This window comes from Erythrolamprus reginae, chromosome Z (assembly GCF_031021105.1).
Source record: "Erythrolamprus reginae isolate rEryReg1 chromosome Z, rEryReg1.hap1, whole genome shotgun sequence".
NCBI lineage: Eukaryota > Metazoa > Chordata > Lepidosauria > Squamata > Dipsadidae > Erythrolamprus > Erythrolamprus reginae.
The window spans coordinates 147,644,786-147,656,429 of NC_091963.1; the positions used below are offsets into that span (position 1 = coordinate 147,644,786).

Below are 11,644 nucleotides of genomic sequence, written 5' to 3' on the forward strand. Positions count from 1 at the left end.
GTAGATGATGGATAGCTGATAAATGATAAAAAGAAAGATGATAGAGGGATGATGGATGGATGGATGGATGGATGGACAGACAGACAGATAGACAGACAGATAGACAGACAGATAGACAGACAGACAGATGATGGATAGATGATAAATAAATGATAAAGATGATAGAGGGATGATTGATTGATAGAGGGATGGACGGACAGAGAGACAGACAGATGATGGATAGATGATAAATGATAAAGAGAAAGATGATAGAGGGATGATGGATGGATGGATGGACGGATGGATGGACAGACAGACAAACAATGGATAGATGATAAATAAATAGTTTAGTTTATTAGATTTGTATGGTATGATAAAGATGATAGAGGGATGATGGATTGACAGATGGGTGGATGGCCACAGTGGATAGATAGATTGATAGATAGATAATACACACACACACATATATTTATTTCCCCCCAACACACACACCTGTATAGTCCTCAACATAGGACCATAATTGGGAATCCGGCTGCTAAAAAGTTGATTGTTAAAAAGTTCATTGTTAAGTGAGTCACGTCTGATATTTATATGACCTTTTTTTTAAAACCACACTTAAGCAAATCTCTGCCCTTGTTAAGAGAATCAGGCAGTCATTAAGTGAATCCTGCTCCCTCCGTTGACTCTGCATGTTATTTTATTGTGTTTTATATTGTTGTAAGCCTATAGCATTGGACAGCATAGAAATCAAATGAATGGATGGATGGATGGATGGATGGAAGGATGGATGGATGGATGGATGGATGGATGGATGGATGGATGGATGGATGTTGGGAGCCACCTGGGAGCCAAAAATGGAGGTCACGTGACACCCCTTCCCAAGATGATGTAACTGTTGTAAGTGTGAGGACCTGTACTAAATCTTTTTTTTTTTTGGTGCTGAAACTTCGGTCGGTCACTAAACATATGGTTATTAATCAAAGACTGCCTCAATTATGACTTTCTCCTATTATATCACAACTTACCCACTTTTTATAATGCTTTATTCTTCACTTGCATGCTGAGGTTTACTAAGGTCCTCAACTTACGACCACAATTGAGCCTCACATTTCTCCTGCTAAGCGAGACGGTCGTTAAGTGAGCCTTGCTCCGTTTTACAACCTCCCTCACCACCGTTGTGAAGGGAATTCCTGCCTGCAGTCATTCAGTTAGTGACACGGTCATTAAGTGAATCCAGCTTCCTCCGTGGACCTTGCACGTCAGAAGGCCCGCAAAACTATGGGGATCGTGTGGGCCTTGGATACTGCGACCGTCATAAGTGTGAATCAGTTGCCAAGCACGACCACGGGGGTTGCTTCAACAGTCGTTAAGTGTGAAAAACGATCGACAATCCGTCGTAACTTTGAACTGTCACTAAGTGAAAGGTTGTAAGTCGAGAACTACCTGTAGACATGGCGCTTTTTAAGGTTTTTTTTCCCCTAGCCACTTTTTCACAAAACACGTAAAAGTGTGGCACCTGCGGGGGTTTAACCACACTTCCTGGCGGCTTTGTGTGCTTGTTGTTGTTGTGCAGTTTTCAAATGCCTTTTAAAATTATTCTTATTGCTTAGGCCTTAAATAGGAATTATTATAGTAACGCCCAGATTCTTTGCAATTTTTTGATGTTTTGGCCCTTCTAATTTTGTGCGATGTACAGATTCTTGCGTACACAAAACCTGTGAAACCTGTGACATGCACACCAATGTTCACTGCAGTTCCGGTGCTCCAAAGAACACAGTCCATATATATGAATGAAATACCACTCACACATCATCACGAAAGCTCCAGAACTGTAAAGCCTACAAATTTGAAACTTGCCACGTCTGTTCCCCTTGGCTTCTAAGGTGCTTGCTAAGAAAGGATTGTCTGACATGACCATCAGATCGTTAGTTGTTTCTTATATTATTATTAACATGCTCTGATATGCTAAGGAGTTGGATGTTCTACTCCCCCACCCCACCTGAAAAGAACTCTGTTCCAACTGCCAGCACAGGACTCATCCAGCCTATGGAGCAGAAGTTTACACGTTCTACTACTCCATGCTAAAGAGTTCAGTTTCCTAGTGAAGCACAGATCATCCAGTTGCTAGTGTTGGAATACAATTCTTTAGAAGAGGCATGACCAAAAAAAATAAATCTATACTCAAATATCCTGCAGTTTGATTGAACAAGAACTGATGGAAAGTTTGACTGTTAAAAATGAGATTTTTCATTCAGGCAATGAAGGGCTACAATCAGGCAAGGGTTCCTCGTCTCCAGCACTATCGCGGCACTCCCGGAGACTGGGGCAGGTGCACGCATGTTCGGCAGATGGACATACATGCGTTGGCATGAGATTCAGTTTCTGTGCATGCGCCGGAAGTGAAATCTCCCGTGAGGGCACTCATGTGCAAGTGCTTTCACCAATTTTCGGCAATTTCTTTCCTTCCGCGCATGTGCAGAAGCAAAAAAACCATTAAAAATTGGGAAAATCTCTCATACGTGTCTTCACGGGACATTTCACTTCCAGCGCATGCACAGAAGCCGAATCACATGTGTGCACGCATGTGCATGCATCATGGACATGGAGATGCGTCCGCATCTCCCTTTCCGCTACCCAACTATAGTGTCGCCCGTACCGGTCCAACCCACTACTGACTACAATACCTATCTGGAGATTGAAGGGGCTATAATCCCGCATATCTTTCTTTAGAAGGGGGGTGAGACCAACATGGAAATTGTCATGGAGATCAAAGGGATCTTGCCTGCCATCAACAGTTGGAAAGCCACAGATCTCCTTCCATCAACATCTGGAAGGATACAAAAAAATTGAGCGTCTAAATCAGTGGTCAGCAACCGGTGGTTCTAGAGCCGCATGTGGCTCTTTCGTCCCTCTGCTGCGGCTCCCTGTGGCAGTCGGCAGCAAAATTTCCAGAAGAGCTTCTGGTTTTGGGGTGGGTAAAGCAGGGCGCAACAGGAGGAGACTGGTTAGGACAGATAGCCCCCACCCTCCTTGCCTTTCGAAAGAGTTTAAGAACTCATCTTTGTCGCCAGGCCTGGGGTTATTAGGTCTTCCCCCTGACCAATGAATGTTTTTAGTATGATTTTATTGAATGAATGTTAATGAAAGTTTTTAAAGTTAGAATTTTTAAAGATTATTTTTATGTATATTAATTGGATTATTGTACTATTGTGTCTTTGGATATGTTGTGAGCCGCCCCGAGTTCTTGGAGAGGAGCGGTATACAAATCCAATTAAATGAATAAATAAAATAAATAGGAAGAAGTCCTCCGTGCTAGGAGACTCTATGGTAGGGGAACAGGTTAGGAGGTTAGGACAGATAGAAGAAGAGGTCCTCTGCGCTAGGAGGAGACTCTATGGTAGGGGAACAGGTTAGGAGGTTAGGACAGATAGAGGAAGAGGTCCTCTGCGCTAGGAGGAGACTCTATGGTAGGGGAACAGGTTAGGAGGTTAGGACAGATAGAGGAAGAGGTCCTCTGCGCTAGGAGGAGACTCTATGGTAGGGGAACAGGTTAGGAGGTTAGGACAGATAGAGGAAGAGGTCCTCTGCGCTAGGAGGAGACTCTATGGTAGGGGAACAGGTTAGGAGGTTAGGACAGATAGAGGAAGAGGTCCTCTGCGCTAGGAGGAGACTCTATGGTAGGGGAACAGGTTAGGAGGTTACGACAGATAGAGGAAGAGGTCCTCTGCGCTAGGAGGAGACTCTATGGTAGGGGAACAGGTTAGGAGGTTAGGACAGATAGAGGAAGAGGTCCTCTGCGCTAGGAGGAGACTCTATGGTAGGGGAACGGGTTAGGAGGTTAGGACAGATAGAGGAAGAGGTCCTCTGCGCTAGGAGGAGACTCTATGGTAGGGGAACGGGTTAGGAGGTTAGGACAGATAGAGGAAGAGGTCCTCTGCGCTAGGAGGAGACTCTATGGTAGGGGAACGGGTTAGGAGGTTAGGACAGATAGAGGAAGAGGTCCTCTGCGCTAGGAGGAGACTCTATGGTAGGGGGAACGGGTTAGGAGGTTAGGGCAGATAGAGGTAGAGGTCCTCTGCGCTAGGAGGAGACTCTATGGTAGGGGAACGTGTTAGGAGGTTAGGGCAGATAGAGGAAGAAGTCCTCTGCGCTAGGAGGAGACTCTATGGTAGGGGAACAGGTTAGGAGGTTAGGACAGATAGAGGAAGAAGTCCTCTGCGCTAGGAGGAGACTCTATGGTAGGGGAACAGGTTAGGAGGTTAGGACAGATAGAGGAAGAAGTCCGCCACGCTAGGAGGAGACTCTATGGTAGGGGAACAAATTTTCCTATCAACTCCAAAATTGAACACAGGGGAGGGGCTTCCGGTTAGGACCTTTGTGGCTCTTGGAGTATTTAAGGTTGCTGACCCCTGGTCTAAATTATTGTAGCAGAGTAAGTGACAGCTTTCAGGTTATGCTTGGCCTTCAATTTGGTGTTTGAAGGTAGACTGCCTCGGTGGGTGGAGGTTCAGTTTACCAGCTCTCTTGAAAGCATCACTTGGGGATGGCGAGCCAGCAAGTGTCATACATTATGGGCTGCGAGAGGTGGGGGCTCCTTACTGCTCTGTGAGCTTAGTGCTTTTCTCACAGACATTTTACCACCATACTAGGTAACGTTCTCAGTTCCTGGCATTAATAATAATAATAATAATAATAATAATAATAATAATAATAATAATAATAATTTATTAGATTTGTATGCCACCCCTCTCCATGGATTCGGAGCGGCTCACAACAAAATAACACAGTATAACAAATCTAATATTAAAAAACATTTAAAACCCCAACATTAAAACCATGCAACACAATCATTCCATGCATAAACTATATATGCCTGGGGGTATCTTAATTCCACCATGCCTGGCGACATAGGTGGGTCTTTAGCAATTTACAAAAGGCAAGGTTCTAATCTCTGGGGGGAGTTGATTCGAGAGGGCCGGGGCCGCCACAGAGAAGGCTCACCCCTGGAGCCGCCAACCGACATTGTTTAGTCGACGGGACCCGGAGAAGGCCAACTCTGTGAGACCTAATTGGTTGCTGGGGTTTGTGTGGCAGAAGGCGGTCCTGGAGGTGTTCTGAACTGATGCCATGTAGGGCTTTATAGGTCATTACCAACACTTTGAATTGTGACCGAAAACTGATCAGGAGCCAATGCAGGCCGCGGAGTGTTGGAGAGTGTTGGGCAAATCTAGGTAGCCCTACGATAGCTCTCGCGGCCGCATTCTGCACAATCTGGAGTTTCCGAACACTCTTCAAAGGTAGCCCCATGTAGGGAGTGTTGCAGTAGAGGTGATGAGAGCAAGAGTGACTGTTGCGATAGGGCATTGAGGATGTGACATAGCTTGGTCATAAGAAAACCACCCAGCTCAAGAGAGCCCCAAGGGCCCTACAATGCTCCCTCTTCCTCCCCTTCTCCACCACTCGGCAAAACCCCATTCCCTTCCTAGCCCTGCTGATGTTACCTAGTTGGGTCCCGAAATGTCTTGCGAGAAAACCGCCAAGCTCAAACACTACCGAGAACCCCGCGGTTCAACCCTGAGCTACCCGTATATACTCCCTCCTGCCGGTATTGCACAATGCATATAAAGCTCTTTTTCCTTCCTTTTTAACCAATTTGTGGACTTTGGGAAAGGAGCAGCAGCCTATACATCTCACCGTTAAATATTGGCATTTCGTAGAGGCTGCGACAGCTCGGGAGAGTTCGAAGGATGCAGTTCGATTGAGTCATTTCGCTTGTAGGCCTGAAGGGGAAGTTTTTGATCACGGGATGATTTTTTTGGACGAAAGAGCCGGCAGGTGCAGGGGGGGAAAAAACCAAAATATAAAACCGAACAACCTCCTCTAGCAAACTGCAGCCGTTCAACTCAGGAAGATTGGGACCCTTGAAAAACGCCAAAGACCATCCAATTATTTTTTAAAAAAATAGGATACAAATCGGACGAGGACATTTTTGTAAGCGGCCCTCACTTCAGACACCAGCCCTGTTTGAATTTCTTCCTCTTTTTTCCAGCCTTTAAAGGAAAATTATGATTATTTCCCACAATTGTGACACAGCTACCGCCACCAACCCTTTGTGCAAAGAAACGCATTGTCTCGATGGCTTTGTATGGCGGCTATAATGGCATGTGGTACCCCCCTGACCTCAGTCTACCTTTCCGTTTCTATGGAACTGGGTCCGGTCGAAAATAAAGCAGACTTTTTAAAAGATAATTTTTTTCAAATAAAGGAATCGGGATGGGGGAAAAGGGTTTTTCAGGCACCTTATAACCGTGCAAAAGCGAAGGCAACGGCTGATCGAAGACAAAAGGATCGAGGCTTCTGTGCCAAGAGAGCTGTTTAAAACCACCCACTGGAGAAATTTATTTCGGTCACTTTGTTTTGACTGATTAATCCATCCACCCCCCCACCCCCCCCAAAAAACCCCCAACTAGCCAAAGAATTAATCCAGGAAAACCTGCAATGCTCAAAATCCTTTTTGTTTCGTTTTGGGTTTTCTGCCTCGCAAAATTTGGAGGAATCTGTGGAAATGAGATTTCCTAACCTGGCAAACCTCACACCAAATTATTTACTTATTTATTTACTATGGATGTTATTGTCCGCCTTCTGCAAAGTTTGTTTTTTGGAAGGAAAGAAAAAGTACACATCCCAAAGCTGCGGGAAATATTCCCACCCTTCCGTTTAAACACCTGTCTCGACTCATGGCGGGGAAGTCGGCGTTTTTATCCCTTTAAAGAACAAGGTTACAATTTTACATTCACACACTCCCACACACACACCCTTACGGATTTTGGGGGGCTTCCCTCGTCCTCTTCGCCAGATCTCAAAAAAAAATCCAGGACAATAAACATTATGATATCTTTGTGTACTGCCAATGCGTATCATATAAATAAATAAAATAAAATCAAAGTATCTTATTATAAGAACTCAGTTCCCCCCCATATTTTCCTCTCAAAAGACTTTCTGCGGGAAATGCGGTGTTGTTCCATACAACAGCCCTAAAAACCGCAGAAACGCTGCCCGGTGGAGCCTCAATTTGCAGGTGATCGGTATGCAAACGGCAAAGTCAACGGTCTCCCTGAGCATACGCAGAGTGCCCATTCCATAGCTCTGTGTCCATCTATTTTTTTTCACCCATTTAGCAGAGGCGCAAAAAAAGGTGTCCAACCCCGACTGACCCCCTACCCTCACCCAAAAATGTGCCCCAAAACAAGAAACGGGTTTTAAGGTATCCGCCTCGCTCCCCTTTTGGAGAAGCCAGGATGCCGAGTTCGAAAGATGCCAGCCCAAACAAATGTACCTGTCGGCTAACTTTTTTTTTTTTTTTTGGCGGCGGCGGGGTTTAACTCTTCTGCTATTTCCACCCATGAATAAATTCGCCAGATGAACCCAGGGGAGGGGGGAGGGGGAGAGGGAGGGGAAAGGAAGGGAGGGAGGGAGGCCCTCGTTTCTGCAATTAAATGATGACCCGTTGCCTCTTTTCGCAGTTTACCCACTCTATCAAATAGATCTCTACAGTGAATTCATAGTTGGTGCATTTAAGTTTGTGAGTTTTTAATTCTGTTGTATCCAACAGTGATAATTTAAGTCAGGAACAGATGGGATCGAGAGGGGGACAGGAAGGAAGGAAGGAAGGAAGGAAGGAAGGAAGGAAGGAAGGAAGGAAGGAGAAAAATAGAGGGAGGGCAGAGGGAACGAAACATAGAAGGGAAAGAAGGAAGGAAGGAAAATAGAAGAGGAAGGAAGGAAGGAAGGAAGGAAGGAGAAAAATAGAGGGAGGGCAGAGGGAACTAAACATAGAAGGTGAAAGAAGGAAGGAAGGAAAATAGAAGAGGAAGGAAAGAAGGAAGGAGAAAAATAGAGGGAGGGCAGGGGGAACTAAACATAGAAGGTGAAAGAAGGAAGGAAGGAAAAATAGAAGAGGAAGGAAGGAAGGAAGGAGAAAAATAGAGGGAGGGCAGAGGGAACGAAACATAGAAGGGGAAAAAAGGAAGGAAGGAAAAATAGAAAAAGGAAGGAAGGAGAAAAATAGAGGGAGCGCAAAGGGAACGAAACACAGAAGGTAAAAGAAGGAAGGAAGGAAAAATAGAAGAGGAAGGATGGAAGGAGAAAAATAGAGGGAGGGCAGAGGGGAACGAAACATAGAAGGGGAAAAAAGGAAGGAAGGAAAATAGAAAAGGAAGGAAGGAAGGAGAAAAATATAGGGAGCGCAAAGGGAACGAAACATAGAAGATGAAATTAAAGAAGGAAGGAAAAGTAGAAGAGGAAGGAAGGAAGGAAGGAAGGAAGGAGAAAAATAGAGGGAGGGCAGGCGGATGGAAGTATAGAAGGTGAAAGGTGAAGGAAAGATAGAAGAGGAAGGGAAGGAAGAAAGGTCAGAAAAAGGGAGTGAGTGAGCGAAGAGAGGGAGGGCAGGGGAGAGGAGAGGAAGAAGAAAGATTGCAAAATCAATTAAATGAGTTGCTAAGGGAGCCCCGTGTCAGCAGTCTGTCGCCGGGAGGAAAAATACGAGCGGCCCCCGAAGCCTCTCCTGCCGTCCGACACCTCCGCCAAGGGGTCTTTCCTGCTCCTCCCATCATCCTGTGCCCCGTCTGCTGTCAGCGGGATGGAGGGAAGGACCAGGGTTGGGGATGGAGATACCATGGGCCAGAGAAGCTGGTAAGAGGGCAACGAAGGAAGGTTGGGACAGTCAGAAATTGGAGGGGGGAGGGGTGTTTGTCAATTGGTGGCAGGAGTGGGATCCGCGATGCTGAGGGGTCCTCTGCAGAAGGGGGAGCTGGGACCCCCCTTATTTCATTGCTCCTCCAGTCTCGGGTCGGGGGGGGCGCTATTTAGGGGAGTTTTGGGGAAAAGGAGAGTGAGGGGGAAGATCAGGGAAGCGGTCCACCCCCTCCTGAAACCTGGCCAAAGACCTTTGCCCGCTTCCGAGCTGTCACTGTCACATCCAATGGGGTTAGGGTCTCTGTCCACCAAGCCGCTTTCCCCAGCATTGCCCACTGGGGTCCCCCTCCCTGGGTCTTCCACGGCAGGACGTCAAGCCCCCAGAAGCAGCTAGCGGTTCCTTCCTTCCTTCCTTCCTTCCTTCCATCCTTCCTTCCTTCCTTCCTTCCTTCCTTCTTTTCATTCTTGTTTCTCTCCCTTCTCCATTTTTCCTTCTTTCCTTCCTTCCCCCTTTTCTTTCCTCCTTCCCTTTTTTCTTTACATCCTTGTTCCTGCCTGCCTGCCTTTCTCTCTACCTCCCTCCTCCCACCACCTTCCTTCCTTCCTTCCCTCGTCCCTCCCTCCTTTCATTCTTGTTCCTCTCCCTTTTTGCTTCCTTCCTTCTTTCCCTCCTCCCCTCCCTCCCTTTCGCCTTCCTTCCTGCCTGCCTTTCTCCTTCCCCCATCCTCCTCCTCTCTCCTTCCTTGCTTCCTTCCTTCATTTCCCACTTGCTTCTTCCCTCCTCTTTCTCTCTCTCTCCTTCCAACCATCCATCCATCAGTCCTCTCCCACAGCCTCCCTAACTCCCTCCCCCGCCCCGAACCCCGCATTCATTTATCCCCTAGCTGGGCTCCTCTGTCTGGGGGGGGGGCTTTTCTCCACCTGCCTTCCCTATTTCTCTCCTTTCCTTCCTTCTTCTTTTCTCCTCCTCCTCCTCTGGCTTTTCCACCTTCTCAATCCACCCCCAATCCCCTTTTTCCGGACGGGACGAGTTCCCCCTCCGGCTGCCTCGGTGAGGGCTGGCAAGTTTGTGGGCACAGCCAAAGGCAGGCAGGCGAGCAACCTGCCTCCTTCCCCTCCTCTTCCTGGCCGCTCTCGCGCTCTGCCCATCCCGCTCTCCTCCTCCTTCCTTCCTCACTCGTTTCCTCCTTCTCCTCTCTCTCTCTCTGTCCTTCCTTCACCTGCCTTCCCTATTCCTCCCTTTTCTTTCCTTCTTCCTTTCTCCTCCTCCTCCGGCCGGCTTTTCCTCCTACTCCATACCTCCCCCACCCCAGCACCCCCTTTTTCCACCACCCCTCCCCGGACGACCCCCCCCCCCTCCTGCCGGCTGCCTAGGAAGGGGGCTGGCAAGTTGGTGGGCACAGCCCAAGGCAGGCGGGCAAGCTCCTCTTTTGCCTGCTTCCCCTCCTCTTCCTGGCCGCTCTCGCGCTCTGCCCATCCCGCTCTCCTCCTCCTCCTCCTTCCTTCTCTCCCTCCTCCTCCTCCTCCTCCTGCGCTCCAGCTAGCTGGCTGGCTCGGCTCGGCTGGCAGGGCTTTGGAAGGATAGGAAATCGATGCCACTTACAACCTCCGCTGGAAGAGAGCAGGGACCAGCAGGCGCCGCTGACGTTTGCCTGGAGCCGCCGGGGTGGGCGGTGTGGGTGGTGTGGGTGGGCTTTTGAGGAGGGGGGGGCTCGGCTTCTTGGCCCCCCCCTTTCTTTCCCCCCTTTCCTCCTCCTCCTCCTCCTCCCCGCCGCCTCGGCTCGCTTTTCAGGCAGGCAAAAATCGATGGGGTTCGCCGCGCCGGGGCTTCCCCATTGATTTACACTCGTCCGCCTCCCAGCCTGCCTCGTTCCCTCGCTCCGCGGACCTGGCGGCTGCCTTCCAACACAATGGAATAATCAATTCAGCCCTCCCCTCCCTCCCTCCCTCCCTCCTTCGCGCCTCCCTCCTTCTGGCACACGAGAGCGCGCGCGGGCGCGCGGACTGTGGGAGGCGCGCTCCCGGCTTGCGCGCCCCCGCCCCCTTCCTTCTCTTCCACCCCCCCCCCCCCGGCCAAAGCGGAGGCGGGCACTCCTCCTCGGCAGGTGCGCTCTTTTTTTTTCTTTTTTTTGTTTTTATAGGCAGGCTGGGAAATGCAGTCCGAAGGAGGGACCAGAGGCGGCCGGACGGAGAGCAAAGAGTGGGAAGGGACCTCGGGAGGTCATCTAGCCCAACCCCTCGCATCCAAGCAGGGAGACCTTCTTATCTCTGCCTCTAGCCTAGCAGGTCCTGATTGGGAGCGAGAGTTATTGGGATTAGAATAAGAATTAAGAAGAGAGGAACAGAATACAGTACAATAGAATTAGAATAGGATAGGATAGGATAATAGAAGAATAGAATAGAGTAAAATTGGAATATAACAGAACAAATAAAATAAAGTAGAATTAAAATAGAAGAGAACAGGAGGGGATAGGATAATAGAATTGGAATGGAATAAAGTAAAAAGAGTAGAGTGCAATTAGAATTAGAATAGAATAGAACAGAAAGGCTAGGGTACAATTAGAATGGAAGGATGGAATAAAAATAGACTAGAATAAATAAAATAAAGTAGAATTAAAATAGAACAGGACAGGACAGGATAATAGAAGAGTAAAATAGAATTAGAATAGGAAAAGAGTAGAGTAGAATAGCATAGAACAGAACAGAATAGAAGATTAACACAGCTGGAACCTTACAGGTCATTTAGTCAAGCCCCCTAGCCAAGCAGGAGACCCTGCATCTGCCTCTACTTAGGATCAAACTCACAACCTCCTCATTGGGAGCAAGAGTTATTAGAATTAGAATAGAATAAGAATAAGACTAGAATAATAGAATAGAATGGAATAGAATAGAATAAAGTAGAAAGACTAGCCTTGCTTTGCCTAGCCTAGAGTAGAGTAGAATTGGAATAAAATAGGATAGTAGAACA

General features: G+C 47.8%; 1 protein-coding gene across 1 annotated transcript in view; it reads right to left on the reverse strand.

Moving 5' to 3' along the window:
- The window catches only part of ZFHX2 (zinc finger homeobox 2), a 43,896-nt gene extending 33,578 nt beyond the window's left edge, over nucleotides 1-10,318 (reverse strand). Inside the window, 1 exon segment of the mRNA XM_070767062.1 lies at nucleotides 10,283-10,318. The gene's annotated coding sequence lies outside the window, so the exon portion shown is untranslated.
- Nucleotides 10,319-11,644: the final 1,326 nt, after the last annotated feature.